The sequence below is a fragment of the Chroicocephalus ridibundus genome, chromosome 6 (genome assembly GCF_963924245.1).
Source record: "Chroicocephalus ridibundus chromosome 6, bChrRid1.1, whole genome shotgun sequence".
Taxonomy (NCBI): domain Eukaryota; kingdom Metazoa; phylum Chordata; class Aves; order Charadriiformes; family Laridae; genus Chroicocephalus; species Chroicocephalus ridibundus.
The window spans coordinates 64,144,972-64,161,456 of NC_086289.1; positions in this window are offsets into that span (position 1 = coordinate 64,144,972).

A 16,485-nucleotide genomic window follows, 5' to 3' on the forward strand; every position below is an offset into this window, starting at 1 on the left:
GGCAGCAGGAAATCCTGCAGCCCCCAGGTGTGTGGGGCTACGCAAGCAGTTCCAAAAGAGCTTTAGAACAAGGCATAGTTTTCCCTGCTGGCTCTTTGGGCGTGGGACCAGTCTCCAGCCATATGGCCATTTTTGTGCCTGGCGCGGCGCCAAGTGGGACAGGGCGGTTTTGAGGCTGAAGGCAGCAGGAAAGCCTGCAGCACCCAGGTGTGTGGGGCTACGCAAGTAATTCCCAAACAGCTTTAGAACAAGGCCTAGTTTTCCCTGCTGGCTCTTTGGGCGTGGGACCCATCACCAGACATATGGGCATTTTTGTGCCTGGCACGGCGCTAAGTGGGAAAGGGTGGTTTTGAGGCTGAAGGCAGCAGGTAAGCCCGCACCCCCAGGTGTATGGAGCTACTCCAGCGGTTCCCAAAGAACTTTAGAACAAGGCATAGTTTTCCCTGCTGGCTCTTTGGGCGTGGGACCAGTCTCCAGCCATATGGCCATTTTTGTGCCTGGCGCGGTGCCACGTGGGAAAGGGTGGTTTTGAGGCTTGTAGGAATGTGTCTGAGAGAAAATGATCACGTGAGCCAGCCTCCCTACTATGAGAGATTAGATTAAGAGCAAAACAGGTGGTAGAAGATGGAATTAGTACATGGGAAAAACGGGGACTGAGAAGGTAGAAAACATGTTGTGCTAATGACTAAGTAATTTACTATGTGAATTCTTGTAACCAATCTGATCTGTGAATGAACTGCATGGACAGTGCGTGAACAGAGACTGTAAGCCAATCATATAGCTGCCGCTAGCGCGTGCTCTTATTGCCTGTCTATATATACTCTGTGAAAACTTGAATAAAGGGAGAACGATCATACTCATATTGAGATTCCATCGTTACTCCGGGTCCGTCTCCCACTCCGACGTCCTCCGACATCTGGTAGCAGAGGATGGTTCAGCGCGACTGAGTTCTCCGAGACTGCGGTAAGCAGCTAGAGGAGGGGAGTGGGAAACTTAGGCTGGGAGACGTGCTGCTTGGGCGCATCAGCGGGAGCAGACAACGGCGTGAGGTCGCTCCTCACCTCCCAGGCGCAGCTATGGAAACAGAAGCTGCGGCCACGCTACTCGCTGGGATCCTCTCTAAGAGAGGGATTGAAACACCAGCGAAACTGTTGCTCAAACTGATTAAGCCGGGGCAGGAGATGGGACAACAAGTAACAAAAGAAGAAGGGGCTATATTAAGACTTCTCCTGCATATCCTCTCTAAGAGAGGGCTGAAACACGATGAGCGTATGCTCCGAAGGTTGTTAACCTGGTGCAGAGAGAATGGATTCGCACCAGAGCCCCAGACAGCTTTCAAACCAGAAATACGGGAGGCTGTTGGGAATAAACTGTGGGAAGTGATAAGTAAAGGAGACAAAGAGGCATCACCGTTAGCGACGACATGGTTGTCGGTGTTATCGACCTTACAAGATATGAACGCGGAGCGAGCCACAGCAGCCGGGGCTTTTGCAGCATTACAACCCATGGGAGGGGGATCGAACAGGCCAGGTCCGAAGGTCTGGGACAATCCCCTGCTGATCCCCTCTGCTCCACCTGAGGCCGATGGAGGAGGCAGAATGTCAGCAGAGAAGGACAGAGCCGGAGCTGTTTGCTCCTGACATTGCCCACCTCACCCCCTCCCCTCCCCAGTCGTCCCCCTGAGATAAAAGTGCTGTTTTTGTATGTCTGCTGTGTAAGTGTTTGTGGGCACCGGCTTATACCTGCTGATCAGCATGTGTGCTACTGTTTGCTTTTTGTTTGCTTTTTGTTGTGTGCAGTGTCGTTAGGTGACTCCCCTTGAGCAGGTGTTCTGCCCGGTGTGGTACTGTTTTCGTATGCAACTAGGGCTGACACTCCGTCAAGTGAAGAAGCTTGTGTATACACAATGTTTAGACGTAAGGCGAGCGCACCCCAGGTAGATACACCAGGATGGGCTGTAGAACCGATGGAAGTCCTGAAATATCGGGGGAGTTTTCACGAGCCGACACGTTTACACTCTCGGGAACGGCTCGCCCGTGCAGGGCGTATCGCTGGTTGTTTGTTGTTTGTCTATAAGGTCATGGTTGATTGGGAAAAGGAGTTGAGCCAAAATCTATAGGATGCTCTGTATGAAAATGAGAAACTTAAGGAAAAATGAGAAACTGAGCTCTTGGTGCAAAGGCAGACTTTTATGTCAGTCGTAAGTGATAGGTGAAAAAAAAAAAAAAAAAAAAAAAGAGAAAAAAGAGAAAAAAAAAGAAAAAAAAAGAAAAAAGAGAAAAAAAAGAAAAAAAAAGAAAAAAGAGAAAAAAAAGAAAAAAGAGGAAAAAAAAGAAAAAAAGAAAAAAGAGGAAAAAAAAAAAGAAAAAAAAAAAAAAAAAAAGAAACCAAACAGGAACAATTAGATGGGAAATGTGCCATGTTAGCACAAAAGTATGCCATAAGCATTATGTGAAAGCATCAGAAAAAGAGAAATAGGACACCTGATTCAAAGCAGTACCATAGAGATATGGTTTTGGTTTTTTCCTATATGTGTATATGTTATTGCATGCCTTAGTAGATTGCTCTGTGTTATACCCTGCGAGACTAAAATGAACCCCAGCAGAAGCGGTCTCTTGAGCAAGGGGGTGGAATATGGGAAAGCAATGGAAAATCAGCGAGGAGGACTGTAAATACACGCAAGGGACTCGCACCTGGGTGCTGGAAAACACAGATATCACACCAATTGTTATTCAGTCTCGGGTGCTTGCAAGAAAAACATTTGGATGACATAAGCCTGTAATGGACTCACAGACACCTTATCTAGCTGCTTGAGAATCTTGGCCTGTTGTGGAAGAAGATCAAAGCACAGTACCAGCAAGAACAGGGAGTCCGCATGCTCTCTTGCTAACAAGGACTCTTTTGCTGCCAAGGATTCGTGATAACAAGGACTCTATTGCTGCCAAGGATAAGTTTAACAATGCTACTAGTACCGCTATTTCTGAGTTATTGCTAGATGTAGATAGTATTCGATATGCGATGTTGCAAAACAGAACTGCTACTGATTTTTTGCTTTCAGCTCACAGACATGGTTGTCAAGATTTTAAAGGACTGTATTGTGTGAATCTAAGTGACCACTCCAAATCCATCCATGCCCAGTTGCAGGAACTGCACCGACTGAACCAGCAACTTGTGGAGACCACTGGGTGAAATCTCTTTGCTGGATGGACTTGGGGGTGGGGTTGGTTGAAGCAAATTATACTCATTGCCTGTGTGGAAGGAATTTGTCTGTTATGTTTAGTATGCTGTTTGCTGTGTTTAATAAGTATTATACGGTTAGTTGTAAATGCTGCTTTGCATCGTACCCTTGAACAAGTTGTAGAATATGTTGCTCTAAAAACTATGTGTGTATCCATGAGAACCCGACCTTCACAGAAGAAGATAACAAGAAGGGATTACAACAATGTAGACACGTATCAGACAGCTGCTGTTAGCAAAGCTGGATCATGAGTTTGGTGAGACTCACTGCATACACTGGCCACGTGTGCAGCAACTCTAGCCTGTACTTTTCTACTCGATCCAGTGCAGGAGAGTCTGGTGGGACTCGCTGCGTGCACTGGCCATGCATGCAGCGACTCTAGCCTGTACTTCTCCAGTCAATCCAGTGCAGGATATAAGGAGGCTGTCTCAGGTCAGAGAGGGGGAGAGAGACATGAGCACACTTTGAAGGTACAGGGGATGCCCTGAAGCACTGTGTCTGCCCCCCCCCCCCCATAAGTTCTATGTTCATTAACCCCAGCATTACAGTATGTTGCAAGATAAGATATAGTCTAGTACTGCTGCAAGACGCATTGAACACCTTCCTACAAGAATTTCAACTTTATGCCCTGATAGGACAGTGGGAAGATGCAAAGAGCCTGACTGCATTAGAGTGGGTATTTTTGCCACATACCTTTTCAAAACCAGTAACTATGATGATTGAAATGTTACCACGATTGTTTTTCCAGGGTCACTTGTGCTGTCAGCAACCGCAATGTATTTGAAATATTACAAAAGGATTTCTTGTGGGTAAATCCAAAGAAATTGGCTTTCTGGGCTAAATTTAGGAATCTGGGTTTTTATTGCCTTAGCAGGGTTCTTTTTGATTCTGTTTTTAATTGTGTTTAGTATATAACCTGCTAAGAGCGTCACAACAAGGATAACATGTCCAAATTAAAAGCGGTCAAAAATGGTTTCGATGATTGGTCAAACTCATGGGGTATAACGGGATGGTTATCAAACTTACTAAAGCAAGGGCTCATGCTACTGTTGGTTATATTATTATTGATTATGGTAGCCTCATGTGTTCTCCGCAAAGTGACTGACATGATAGAAAATGCCATGCATAAGGTCTGGCTGGCTCAAGAAGAAAAAGGGGGGATTGTAGGAATGTGTCTGAGAGAAAATGATCACGTGAGCCAGCCTCCCTACTATGAGAGATTAGATTAAGAGCAAAACAGGTGGTAGAAGATGGAATTAGTACATGGGAAAAACGGGGACTGAGAAGGTAGAAAACATGTTGTGCTAATGACTAAGTAATTTACTATGTGAATTCTTGTAACCAATCTGATCTGTGAATGAACTGCATGGACAGTGCGTGAACAGAGACTGTAAGCCAATCATATAGCTGCCGCTAGCGCGTGCTCTTATTGCCTGTCTATATATACTCTGTGAAAACTTGAATAAAGGGAGAACGATCATACTCATATTGAGATTCCATCGTTACTCCGGGTCCGTCTCCCACTCCGACGTCCTCCGACAGAGGCTGAAGGCAGCAGGTAATCCTGCAGCCCCCAGGTGTGTGGGGCTACGAAAGCGGTTCCAAAAAAGCTTTAGAACAAGGCATAGTTTTCCCTGCTGGCTCTTTGGGCGTGGGACCCATATCCATACCTATGGCCATTTTTGTGCCTGGCGCGGCGCCATGTGGGAAAGGGTGGTTTTGAGGCTGAAGGCAGCAGGAAAGCCTGCAGCCCCCAGGTGTATGGGGCTACGCAACCGGTTCCCAAAGAGCTTTAGAACAAGGCATACTTTTCCCTGCTGGCTCTTTGGGTGTGGGACCAATCTCCAGACATATGGCCATTTTTGTGCCTGGACGACGCCAAGTGGGACAGGGCGGTTTTGAGGCTGAAGGCAGCAGGAAAGCCTGCAGCCCCCAGGTGTGTGGGGCTACGCAAGTAATTCCCAAAGAGCTTTAGAACAAGGCCGAGTTTTCCCTGCTGGCTCTTTAGGCGTGGGACCCATCTCCAGACATATGGCCATTTTTGTGCCTGGCGTGGCGTCAAGTGGGAAAGGGTGGTTTTGAGGCTGAAGGCAGCAGGAAAGCCTGCAGCCCCCAGGTGTGTGGGGCTACGCAAGCGGTTCCCAAAGAGTTTTAGAACAATGCATAATTTTCCCTGCTGGCTCTTTGGGCGTGGGACCAAGCTCCAAACATATGGCCATTTTTGTGCCTGGCGCGGCGACAAGTGGGGAAGGGTGGTTTTGTGGTTGAAGGCAGCAGGAAAGCCTGCAGCCCCCAGGTGTATGGGGCTACGCAAGAGGTTCCCAAAGAGCTTTAGAACAAGGCCTAGTTTTCCCTGCTGGCTCTTTGGGCGTGGGACCAGTCTCCAGACATATGGCCATTTTTGTGCCTGGCGCGGTGCCACGTGGGAAAGGGTGGTTTTGAGTCTGAAGGCAGCAGGAAATCCTGCAGCCCCCAGGTGTGTGGGGCTACGCAAGCGGTTCCAAAAGAGCTTTAGAACAAGGCATAGTTTTCCCTGCTGGCTCTTTGGGCGTGGGACCAGTCTCCAGCCATATGGCCATTTTTGTGCCTGGCGCGGCGCCAAGTGGGAAAGGGTGGTTTTGAGGCTGAAGGCAGCAGGAAAGCCTGCAGCCCCCAGGTGTATGGGGCTACGCAAGCCGTTCCCAAAGAGCTTTAGAACAAGGCCTAGTTTTCCCTGCTGGCTCTTTGGGCGTTGGACCAATCTCCAGACATATGGCCATTTTTGTGCCTGCAGCGACGCCAAGTGGGACAGGGCGGTTTTGAGGCTGAAGGCAGCAGGAAAGCCTGCAGCACCCAGGTTTGTGGGGCTACGCAAGTAATTCCCAAAGAGCTTTAGAACAAGGCCTAGATTTCCCTGCTGGCTCTTTGGGCGTGGGACCCATCACCAGACATATGGCCATTTTTGTGCCTGGCGTGGCGCCAAGTGGGAAAGGGTGGTTTTGAGTCTGAAGGCAGCAGGAAATCCTGCAGCCCCCAGGTGTGTGGGGCTACGCAAGCGGTTCCAAAAGAGCTTTAGAACAAGGCATAGTTTTCCCTGCTGGCTCTTTGGGCGTGGGACCAGTCTCCAGCCATATGGCCATTTTTGTGCCTGGCGCGGTGCCACGTGGGAAAGGGTGATTTTGAGGCTGAAGGGAGCAGGTAATCCTGCAGCCCCCAGGTGTGTGGGGCTACGAAAGCGGTTCCAAAAAAGCTTTAGAACAAGGCATAGTTTTCCCTGCTGGCTCTTTGGGTGTGGGACCCATATCCATACCTATGGCCATTTTTGTGCCTGGCGCGGCGCCATGTGGGAAAGGGTGGTTTTGAGGCTGAAGGCAGCAGGAAAGCCTGCAGCCCCCAGGTCTGTGGGGCTACGCAAGCGGTTCCCAAAAAGCTTTAGAACAAGGCATACTTTTCCCTGCTGGCTCTTTGGGTGTGGGACCAATCTCCAGACATATGGCCATTTTTGTGCCTGGACGACGCCAAGTGGGAAAGGGCGGTTTTGAGGCTGAAGGCAGCAGGAAAGCCTGCAGCCCCCAGGTGTGTGGGGCTATGCAAGTGGTTCCCAAAGAGCTTTAGAACAAGGCATAGTTTTCCCTGCTGGCTCTTTGGGTGTGGGACCCATATCCATACCTATGGCCATTTTTCTGCCTGGCGTGGCGCCAAGTGGGAAAGGGTGGTTTTGAGGCTGAAGGCAGCAGGAAAGCCTGCAGCCCCCAGGTGTCTGGGGCTACGCAAGCGGTTCCCAAAGAGCTTTAGAATAAGGCATAGTTTTCCCTGCTGGCTCTTTGGGTGTGGGACCCATATCCATACCTATGGCCATTTTTGTGCCTGGCGTGGCGCCAAGTGGGAAAGGGTGGTTTTGAGGCTGAAGGCAGCAGGAAAGCCTGCAGCCCGCAGGTGTGTGGGGCTACGCAAGCGGTTCCCAAAGAGCTTTAGAACAAGGCCTAGTTTTCCCTGCTGGCTCTTTGGGCGTGGGACCCATCACCAGACATATGGCCATTTTTGTGCCTGGCGTGTCGCCAAGTAGGAAAGGGTGGTTTTGAGGCTGAAGGCAGCAGGAAAACCTGCAGCCCCCAGGTGTGTGGGGCTACGCAAGCGGTTCCCAAAGAGTTTTAGAACAATGCATAATTTTCCCTGCTGGCTCTTTGGGCGTGGGACCAATCTCCAGACATATGGCCATTTTTGTGCCTGGGGCGGCGACAAGTGGGAAAGGGTGGTTTTGTGGCTGAAGGCAGCAGGAAAGCCTGCAGCCCCCAGGTCCGTGGGGCTACGCAAGAGGTTCCCAAAGAGCTTAAGAACAAGGCATAGTTTTCCCTGCTGGCTCTTTGGGCTTGGGACCAGTCTCCAGACATATGGCCATTTTTGTGCCTGGCGCGGTGCCACGTGGGAAAGGGTGGTTTTGAGTCTGAAGGCCGCAGGAAATCCTGCAGCCCCCAGGTGTGTGGGGCTACGCAAGCGGTTCCCAAAGAGCTTTAGAACAAGGCATAGTTTTCCCTGCTGGCTCTTTGGGCGTGGGACCAGTCTCCAGCCATATGGCCATTTTTGTGCCTGGCGCGGCGCCACGTGGGAAAGGGTGGTTTTGAGGCTGAAGGCAGCAGGAAAGCCTGCAGCCCCCAGGTGTATGGGGCAACGCAATCCGTTCCCAAAGAGCTTTAGAACAAGGCCTAGTTTTCCCTGCTGGCTCTTTGGGCGTGGGACCAATCTCCAGACATATGGCCATTTTTGTGCCTGGAGCGATGCCAAGTGGGACAGGGCGGTTTTGAGGCTGAAGGCAGCAGGAAAGCCTGCAGCACCCAGGTTTGTGGGGCTACGCAAGTAATTCCCAAAGAGCTTTAGAACAAGGCATAGTTTTCCCTGCTGGCTCTTTGGGCGTGGGACCCATCACCAGACATATGGCCATTTTTGTGCCTGGCGTGGCGCCAAGTGGGAAAGGGTGGTTTTGAGGCTGAAGGCAGCAGGTAAGCCTGCACCCCCAGGTGTATGGGGCTACTCAAGCGGTTCCCAAAGAACTCTAGAACAAGGCATAGTTTTCCCTGCTGGGTCTTTGGGCGTGGGACCAGTCTCCAGCCATATGGCCATTTTTGTGCCTCGCGCGGAGCCACGTGAGAAAGGGTGGTTTTGAGGCTGAAAGGAGCAGGTAATCATGCAGCCCCCAGGTGTGTGGGGCTACGAAAGCGGTTCCAAAAAAGCTTTAGAACAAGGCATAGTTTTCCCTGCTGGCTCTTTGGGCGTGGGACCAATCTCCAGACATATGGCCATTTTTGTGCCTGGAGTGACGCCAAGTGGGACAGGGCGGTTTTGAGGCTGAAGGCAGCAGGCAAACCTGCAGCCCGCAGGTCTGTGGGGCTACGCAAGCGGTTCCCAAAGAGTTTTAGAACAAGGCATAGTTTTCCCTGCTGGCTCTTTGGGTGTGGGACCCATATCCATACCTAGGGCCATTTTTGTGCCTGCCGTGGCGCCATGTGGGAAAGGGTGGTTTTGAGGCTGAAGGCAGCAGGAAAGCCTGCAGCCCCCAGGTGTATGGGGCTACGCAAGCGGTTCCCAAAGAGCTTTAGAACAAGGCATACTTTTCCCTGCTGGCTCTTTGGGTGTGGGACCAATTTCCAGACATATGGCCATTTTTGTGCCTGGACGACGCCAAGTGGGACAGGGCGGTTTTGAGGCTGAAGGCAGCAGGAAAGCCTGCAGCCCCCAGGTGTGTGGGGCTACGCAAGTAATTCCCAAAGAGCTTTAGAACAAGGCCGAGTTTTCCCTGCTGGCTCTTTAGGTGTGGGACCCATCACCAGACATATGGCCATTTTTGTGCCTGGCGTGGCGCCAAGTGGGAAAGGGTGGTTTTGATGCTGAAGGCAGCAGGAAAGCCTGCAGCCCGCAGGTGTGTGGGCCTACGCCAGCGGTTCCCAAAGAGCTTTAGAACAAGGCCTAGTTTTCCCTGCTGGCTCTTTGGGCATGGGACCCATCACCAGACATATGGCCATTTTTGTGCCTGGCGTGGCGCCAAGTGGGAAAGGGTGGTTTTGAGGCTGAAGGCAGCAGGAAAGCCTGCAGCCCCCAGGTGTGTGGGGCTACGCAAGTAATTCCCAAAGAGCTTTAGAACAAGGCCTAGTTTTCCCTGCTGGCTCTTTGGGCGTGGGACCCATCACCAGACATATGGCCATTTTTGTGCCTGACGTGGCGCCAAGTAGGAAAGGGTGGTTTTGAGGCTGAAGGCAGCAGGAAAGCCTGCAGCCCCCAGGTCTGTGGGGCTACGCAAGCGGTTCCAAAAGAGTTTTAGAACAATGCATAATTTTCCCTGCTGGCTCTTTGGGCGTGGGACCAATCTCCAGACATATGGCCATTTTTGTGCCTGGCGCGGTGTCACGTGGGAAAGGGTGGTTTTGAGTCTGAAGGCAGCAGGAAATCCTGCAGCCCCCAGGTGTGTGGGGCTACGCAAGCGGTTCCAAAAGAGCTTTAGAACAAGGCATAGTTTTCCCTGCTGGCTCTTTGGGTGTGGGACCAGTCTCCAGACAAATGGCCATTTTTGTGCCTGGAGCGACGCTAAGTGGGACAGGGAGGTTTTGAGGCTGAAGGCAGCAGGAAAGCCTGCAGCACCCAGGTTTGTGGGGCTACGCAAGTAATTCCCAAAGAGCTTTAGAACAAGGCCTAGTTTTCACTGCTGGCTCTTTGGGCGTGGGACCCATCACCAGACATATGGCCATTTTTGTGCCTGGCGTGGCGCCAAGTGGGAAAGGGTTGTTTTGAGGCTGAAGGCAGCAGGTAAGCCTGCACCCCCAGGTGTATGGGGCTACTCAAGCGGTTCCCAAAGAACTTTAGAACAAGGCATAGTTTTCCCTGCTGGCTCTTTGGGCGTGGGACCAATCTCCAGCCATATGGCCATTTTTGTGACTATAGCGACGCCAAGTGGGACAGGGCGGTTTTGAGGCTGAAGGCAGCAGGAAAGCCTGCAGCCCCCAGGTGTTTGGGCCTACGCAAGCAGTTCCCAAAGACCTTTAGAACAAGGCATAATTTTCCCTGCTGGCTCTTTGGGCGTTGGACCCATCACTAGACATATGGCCATTTTTGGGCCTGGCACGGCGACAAGTGGGGAAGGGTGGTTTTGAGGCTGAAGGCAGCAGGAAAGCCTGCAGCCCCCAGGTGTGTGGGGCTACGAAAGAGGTTCCCAAAGAGCTTTAGAACAAGGCTTAGTTTTCCCTGCTCGCTCTTTGGGCGTGGGACCAGTCTCCAGCCATATGGCCATTTTTGTGCCTGGCGCGGTGCCAAGTGGGAAAGGGTGGTTTTGAGGCTGAAGGCAGCAGGAAAGCCTGCAGCCCCCAGGTGTGTGGGGCTACGCAAGCGGTTCCCAAAGAGCTTTAGAACAAGGCATAGTTTTCCCTGCTGGCTCTTTGGGCGTGGGACCCATCACCAGCCATATGGCCATTTTTGTGCCTGGCGCGGTGCCACGTGGGAAAGGGTGGTTTTGAGGCTGAAGGGAGCAGTTAATCCTGCAGCCCCCAGGTGTGTGGGGCTACGCAAGCGGTTCCCAAAGAGCTTTAGAACAAGGCATAGTTTTCCCTGCTGGCTCTTTGGGCGTGGGACCAATCTCCAGCCATATGGCCATTTTTGTGCCTGGCGTGGCGCCAAGTGGGAAAGGGTGGTTTTGAGGCTGAAGGCAGCAGGAAAGCCTGCAGCCCCCAGGTGTGTGGGGCTACGCAAGCGGTTCCCAAAGAGCTTTAGAACAAGGTCTAGTTTTCCCTGCTGGCTCTTTGGGCGTGGGACCCATGTCCAGACATATGGCCATTTTTGGGCCTGGTGCGGCGACAAGTAGGAAAGGGTGGTTTTGTGGTTGAAGGCAGCAGGAAAGCCTCCAGCCCCCAGGTGTGTGGGGCTACGCAAGCGGTTTCCAAAGAGCTTTAGAACAAGGCATAGTTTTCCCTGCTGGCTCTTTGGGTGTGGGACCCATATCCATACCTAAGGCCATTTTTCTGCCTGGCGTGGCGCCAAGTGGGAAAGGGTGGTTTTGAGGCTGAAGGCAGCAGGAAAGCCTGCAGCCCCCAGGTGTCTGGGGCTACGCAAGTAATTCCCAAAGAGCTTTAGAACAAGGCCTAGTTTTCCCTGCTGCCTCTTTGGGCATGGGACCCATCACCAGACATATGGCCATTTTTGTGCCTGGCGTGGCGCCAAGTAGGAAAGGGTGGTTTTGAGGCTGAAGGCAGCAGGAAAGCCTGCAGCACCCAGGTTTGTGGGGCTACGCAAGCGGTTCCCAAAGAGCTTTAGAACAAGGCATAGTTTTCCCTGCTGGCTCTTTGGGCGTGGGACCAGTCTCCAGACATATGGCCATTTTTGTGCCTGACGTGGCGCCAAGTGGGAAAGGGTGGTTTTGAGGCTGAAGGCAGCAGGAAAGCCTGCAGCCCCCAGGTGTGTGGGGCTACGCAAGAGGTTCCAAAAGAGCTTTAGAACAAGGCCTAGTTTTCCCTGCTGGCTCTTTGGGCGTGGGACCCATGTCCAGACATATGGCCATTTTTGGGCCTGGTGCGGCGACAAGTAGGAAAGGGTGGTTTTGAGGTTGAAGGCAGCAGGAAAGCCTGCAGCCCCCAGGTGTGTGGGGCTACGCAAGCGGTTTCCAAAGAGCTTTAGAACAAGGCATAGTTTTCCCTGCTGGCTCTTTGGGTGTGGGACCCATATCCATACCTATGGCCATTTTTCTGCCTGGCGTGGCGCCAAGTGGGAAAGGGTGGTTTTGAGGCTGAAGGCAGCAGGAAAGCCTCCAGCCCCCAGGTGTGTGGGGCTACGCAAGCGGTTTCCAAAGAGCTTTAGAACAAGGCATAGTTTTCCCTGCTGGCTCTTTGGGTGTGGGACCCATATCCATACCTAAGGCCATTTTTCTGCCTGGCGTGGCGCCAAGTGGGAAAGGGTGGTTTTGAGGCTGAAGGCAGCAGGAAAGCCTGCAGCCCCCAGGTGTATGGGGCAACGCAATCCGTTCCCAAAGAGCTTTAGAACAAGGCCTAGTTTTCCCTGCTGGCTCTTTGGGCGTGGGACCAATCTCCAGACATATGGCCATTTTTGTGCCTGGAGCGATGCCAAGTGGGACAGGGCGGTTTTGAGGCTGAAGGCAGCAGGAAAGCCTGCAGCACCCAGGTTTGTGGGGCTACGCAAGTAATTCCCAAAGAGCTTTAGAACAAGGCATAGTTTTCCCTGCTGGCTCTTTGGGCGTGGGACCCATCACCAGACATATGGCCATTTTTGTGCCTGGCGTGGCGCCAAGTGGGAAAGGGTGGTTTTGAGGCTGAAGGCAGCAGGTAAGCCTGCACCCCCAGGTGTATGGGGCTACTCAAGCGGTTCCCAAAGAACTCTAGAACAAGGCATAGTTTTCCCTGCTGGGTCTTTGGGCGTGGGACCAGTCTCCAGCCATATGGCCATTTTGGTGCCTGGCGCGGAGCCACGTGAGAAAGGGTGGTTTTGAGGCTGAAAGGAGCAGGTAATCATGCAGCCCCCAGGTGTGTGGGGCTACGAAAGCGGTTCCAAAAAAGCTTTAGAACAAGGCATAGTTTTCCCTGCTGGCTCTTTGGGCGTGGGACCAATCTCCAGACATATGGCCATTTTTGTGCCTGGAGTGACGCCAAGTGGGACAGGGCGGTTTTGAGGCTGAAGGCAGCAGGCAAACCTGCAGCCCGCAGGTCTGTGGGGCTACGCAAGCGGTTCCCAAAGAGTTTTAGAACAAGGCATAGTTTTCCCTGCTGGCTCTTTGGGTGTGGGACCCATATCCATACCTAGGGCCATTTTTGTGCCTGCCGTGGCGCCATGTGGGAAAGGGTGGTTTTGAGGCTGAAGGCAGCAGGAAAGCCTGCAGCCCCCAGGTGTATGGGGCTACGCAAGCGGTTCCCAAAGAGCTTTAGAACAAGGCATACTTTTCCCTGCTGGCTCTTTGGGTGTGGGACCAATTTCCAGACATATGGCCATTTTTGTGCCTGGACGACGCCAAGTGGGACAGGGCGGTTTTGAGGCTGAAGGCAGCAGGAAAGCCTGCAGCCCCCAGGTGTGTGGGGCTACGCAAGTAATTCCCAAAGAGCTTTAGAACAAGGCCGAGTTTTCCCTGCTGGCTCTTTAGGTGTGGGACCCATCACCAGACATATGGCCATTTTTGTGCCTGGCGTGGCGCCAAGTGGGAAAGGGTGGTTTTGATGCTGAAGGCAGCAGGAAAGCCTGCAGCCCGCAGGTGTGTGGGCCTACGCCAGCGGTTCCCAAAGAGCTTTAGAACAAGGCCTAGTTTTCCCTGCTGGCTCTTTGGGCATGGGACCCATCACCAGACATATGGCCATTTTTGTGCCTGGCGTGGCGCCAAGTGGGAAAGGGTGGTTTTGAGGCTGAAGGCAGCAGGAAAGCCTGCAGCCCCCAGGTGTGTGGGGCTACGCAAGTAATTCCCAAAGAGCTTTAGAACAAGGCCTAGTTTTCCCTGCTGGCTCTTTGGGCGTGGGACCCATCACCAGACATATGGCCATTTTTGTGCCTGGCGTGGCGCCAAGTAGGAAAGGGTGGTTTTGAGGCTGAAGGCAGCAGGAAAGCCTGCAGCCCCCAGGTCTGTGGGGCTACGCAAGCGGTTCCAAAAGAGTTTTAGAACAATGCATAATTTTCCCTGCTGGCTCTTTGGGCGTGGGACCAATCTCCAGACATATGGCCATTTTTGTGCCTGGCGCGGTGTCACGTGGGAAAGGGTGGTTTTGAGTCTGAAGGCAGCAGGAAATCCTGCAGCCCCCAGGTGTGTGGGGCTACGCAAGCGGTTCCAAAAGAGCTTTAGAACAAGGCATAGTTTTCCCTGCTGGCTCTTTGGGTGTGGGACCAGTCTCCAGACAAATGGCCATTTTTGTGCCTGGAGCGACGCTAAGTGGGACAGGGAGGTTTTGAGGCTGAAGGCAGCAGGAAAGCTTGCAGCACCCAGGTTTGTGGGGCTACGCAAGTAATTCCCAAAGAGCTTTAGAACAAGGCCTAGTTTTCACTGCTGGCTCTTTGGGCGTGGGACCCATCACCAGACATATGGCCATTTTTGTGCCTGGCGTGGCGCCAAGTGGGAAAGGGTTGTTTTGAGGCTGAAGGCAGCAGGTAAGCCTGCACCCCCAGGTGTATGGGGCTACTCAAGCGGTTCCCAAAGAACTTTAGAACAAGGCATAGTTTTCCCTGCTGGCTCTTTGGGCGTGGGACCAATCTCCAGCCATATGGCCATTTTTGTGACTATAGCGACGCCAAGTGGGACAGGGCGGTTTTGAGGCTGAAGGCAGCAGGAAAGCCTGCAGCCCCCAGGTGTTTGGGCCTACGCAAGCAGTTCCCAAAGACCTTTAGAACAAGGCATAATTTTCCCTGCTGGCTCTTTGGGCGTTGGACCCATCACTAGACATATGGCCATTTTTGGGCCTGGCACGGCGACAAGTGGGGAAGGGTGGTTTTGAGGCTGAAGGCAGCAGGAAAGCCTGCAGCCCCCAGGTGTGTGGGGCTACGAAAGAGGTTCCCAAAGAGCTTTAGAACAAGGCTTAGTTTTCCCTGCTCGCTCTTTGGGCGTGGGACCAGTCTCCAGCCATATGGCCATTTTTGTGCCTGGCGCGGTGCCAAGTGGGAAAGGGTGGTTTTGAGGCTGAAGGCAGCAGGAAAGCCTGCAGCCCCCAGGTGTGTGGGGCTACGCAAGCGGTTCCCAAAGAGCTTTAGAACAAGGCATAGTTTTCCCTGCTGGCTCTTTGGGCGTGGGACCCATCACCAGCCATATGGCCATTTTTGTGCCTGGCGCGGTGCCACGTGGGAAAGGGTGGTTTTGAGGCTGAAGGGAGCAGTTAATCCTGCAGCCCCCAGGTGTGTGGGGCTACGCAAGCGGTTCCCAAAGAGCTTTAGAACAAGGCATAGTTTTCCCTGCTGGCTCTTTGGGCGTGGGACCAATCTCCAGCCATATGGCCATTTTTGTGCCTGGCGTGGCGCCAAGTGGGAAAGGGTGGTTTTGAGGCTGAAGGCAGCAGGAAAGCCTGCAGCCCCCAGGTGTGTGGGGCTACGCAAGCGGTTCCCAAAGAGCTTTAGAACAAGGTCTAGTTTTCCCTGCTGGCTCTTTGGGCGTGGGACCCATGTCCAGACATATGGCCATTTTTGGGCCTGGTGCGGCGACAAGTAGGAAAGGGTGGTTTTGAGGTTGAAGGCAGCAGGAAAGCCTCCAGCCCCCAGGTGTGTGGGGCTACGCAAGCGGTTTCCAAAGAGCTTTAGAACAAGGCATAGTTTTCCCTGCTGGCTCTTTGGGTGTGGGACCCATATCCATACCTAAGGCCATTTTTGTGCCTGGCGTGGCGCCAAGTGGGAAAGGGTGGTTTTGATGCTGAAGGCAGCAGGAAAGCCTGCAGCCCGCAGGTGTGTGGGCCTACGCCAGCGGTTCCCAAAGAGCTTTAGAACAAGGCCTAGTTTTCCCTGCTGGCTCTTTGGGCATGGGACCCATCACCAGACATATGGCCATTTTTGTGCCTGGCGTGGCGCCAAGTGGGAAAGGGTGGTTTTGAGGCTGAAGGCAGCAGGAAAGCCTGCAGCCCCCAGGTGTGTGGGGCTACGCAAGTAATTCCCAAAGAGCTTTAGAACAAGGCCTAGTTTTCCCTGCTGGCTCTTTGGGCGTGGGACCCATCACCAGACATATGGCCATTTTTGTGCCTGGCGTGGCGCCAAGTAGGAAAGGGTGGTTTTGAGGCTGAAGGCAGCAGGAAAGCCTGCAGCCCCCAGGTCTGTGGGGCTACGCAAGCGGTTCCAAAAGAGTTTTAGAACAATGCATAATTTTCCCTGCTGGCTCTTTGGGCGTGGGACCAATCTCCAGACATATGGCCATTTTTGTGCCTGGCGCGGTGTCACGTGGGAAAGGGTGGTTTTGAGTCTGAAGGCAGCAGGAAATCCTGCAGCCCCCAGGTGTGTGGGGCTACGCAAGCGGTTCCAAAAGAGCTTTAGAACAAGGCATAGTTTTCCCTGCTGGCTCTTTGGGTGTGGGACCAGTCTCCAGACAAATGGCCATTTTTGTGCCTGGAGCGACGCTAAGTGGGACAGGGAGGTTTTGAGGCTGAAGGCAGCAGGAAAGCCTGCAGCACCCAGGTTTGTGGGGCTACGCAAGTAATTCCCAAAGAGCTTTAGAACAAGGCCTAGTTTTCACTGCTGGCTCTTTGGGCGTGGGACCCATCACCAGACATATGGCCATTTTTGTGCCTGGCGTGGCGCCAAGTGGGAAAGGGTTGTTTTGAGGCTGAAGGCAG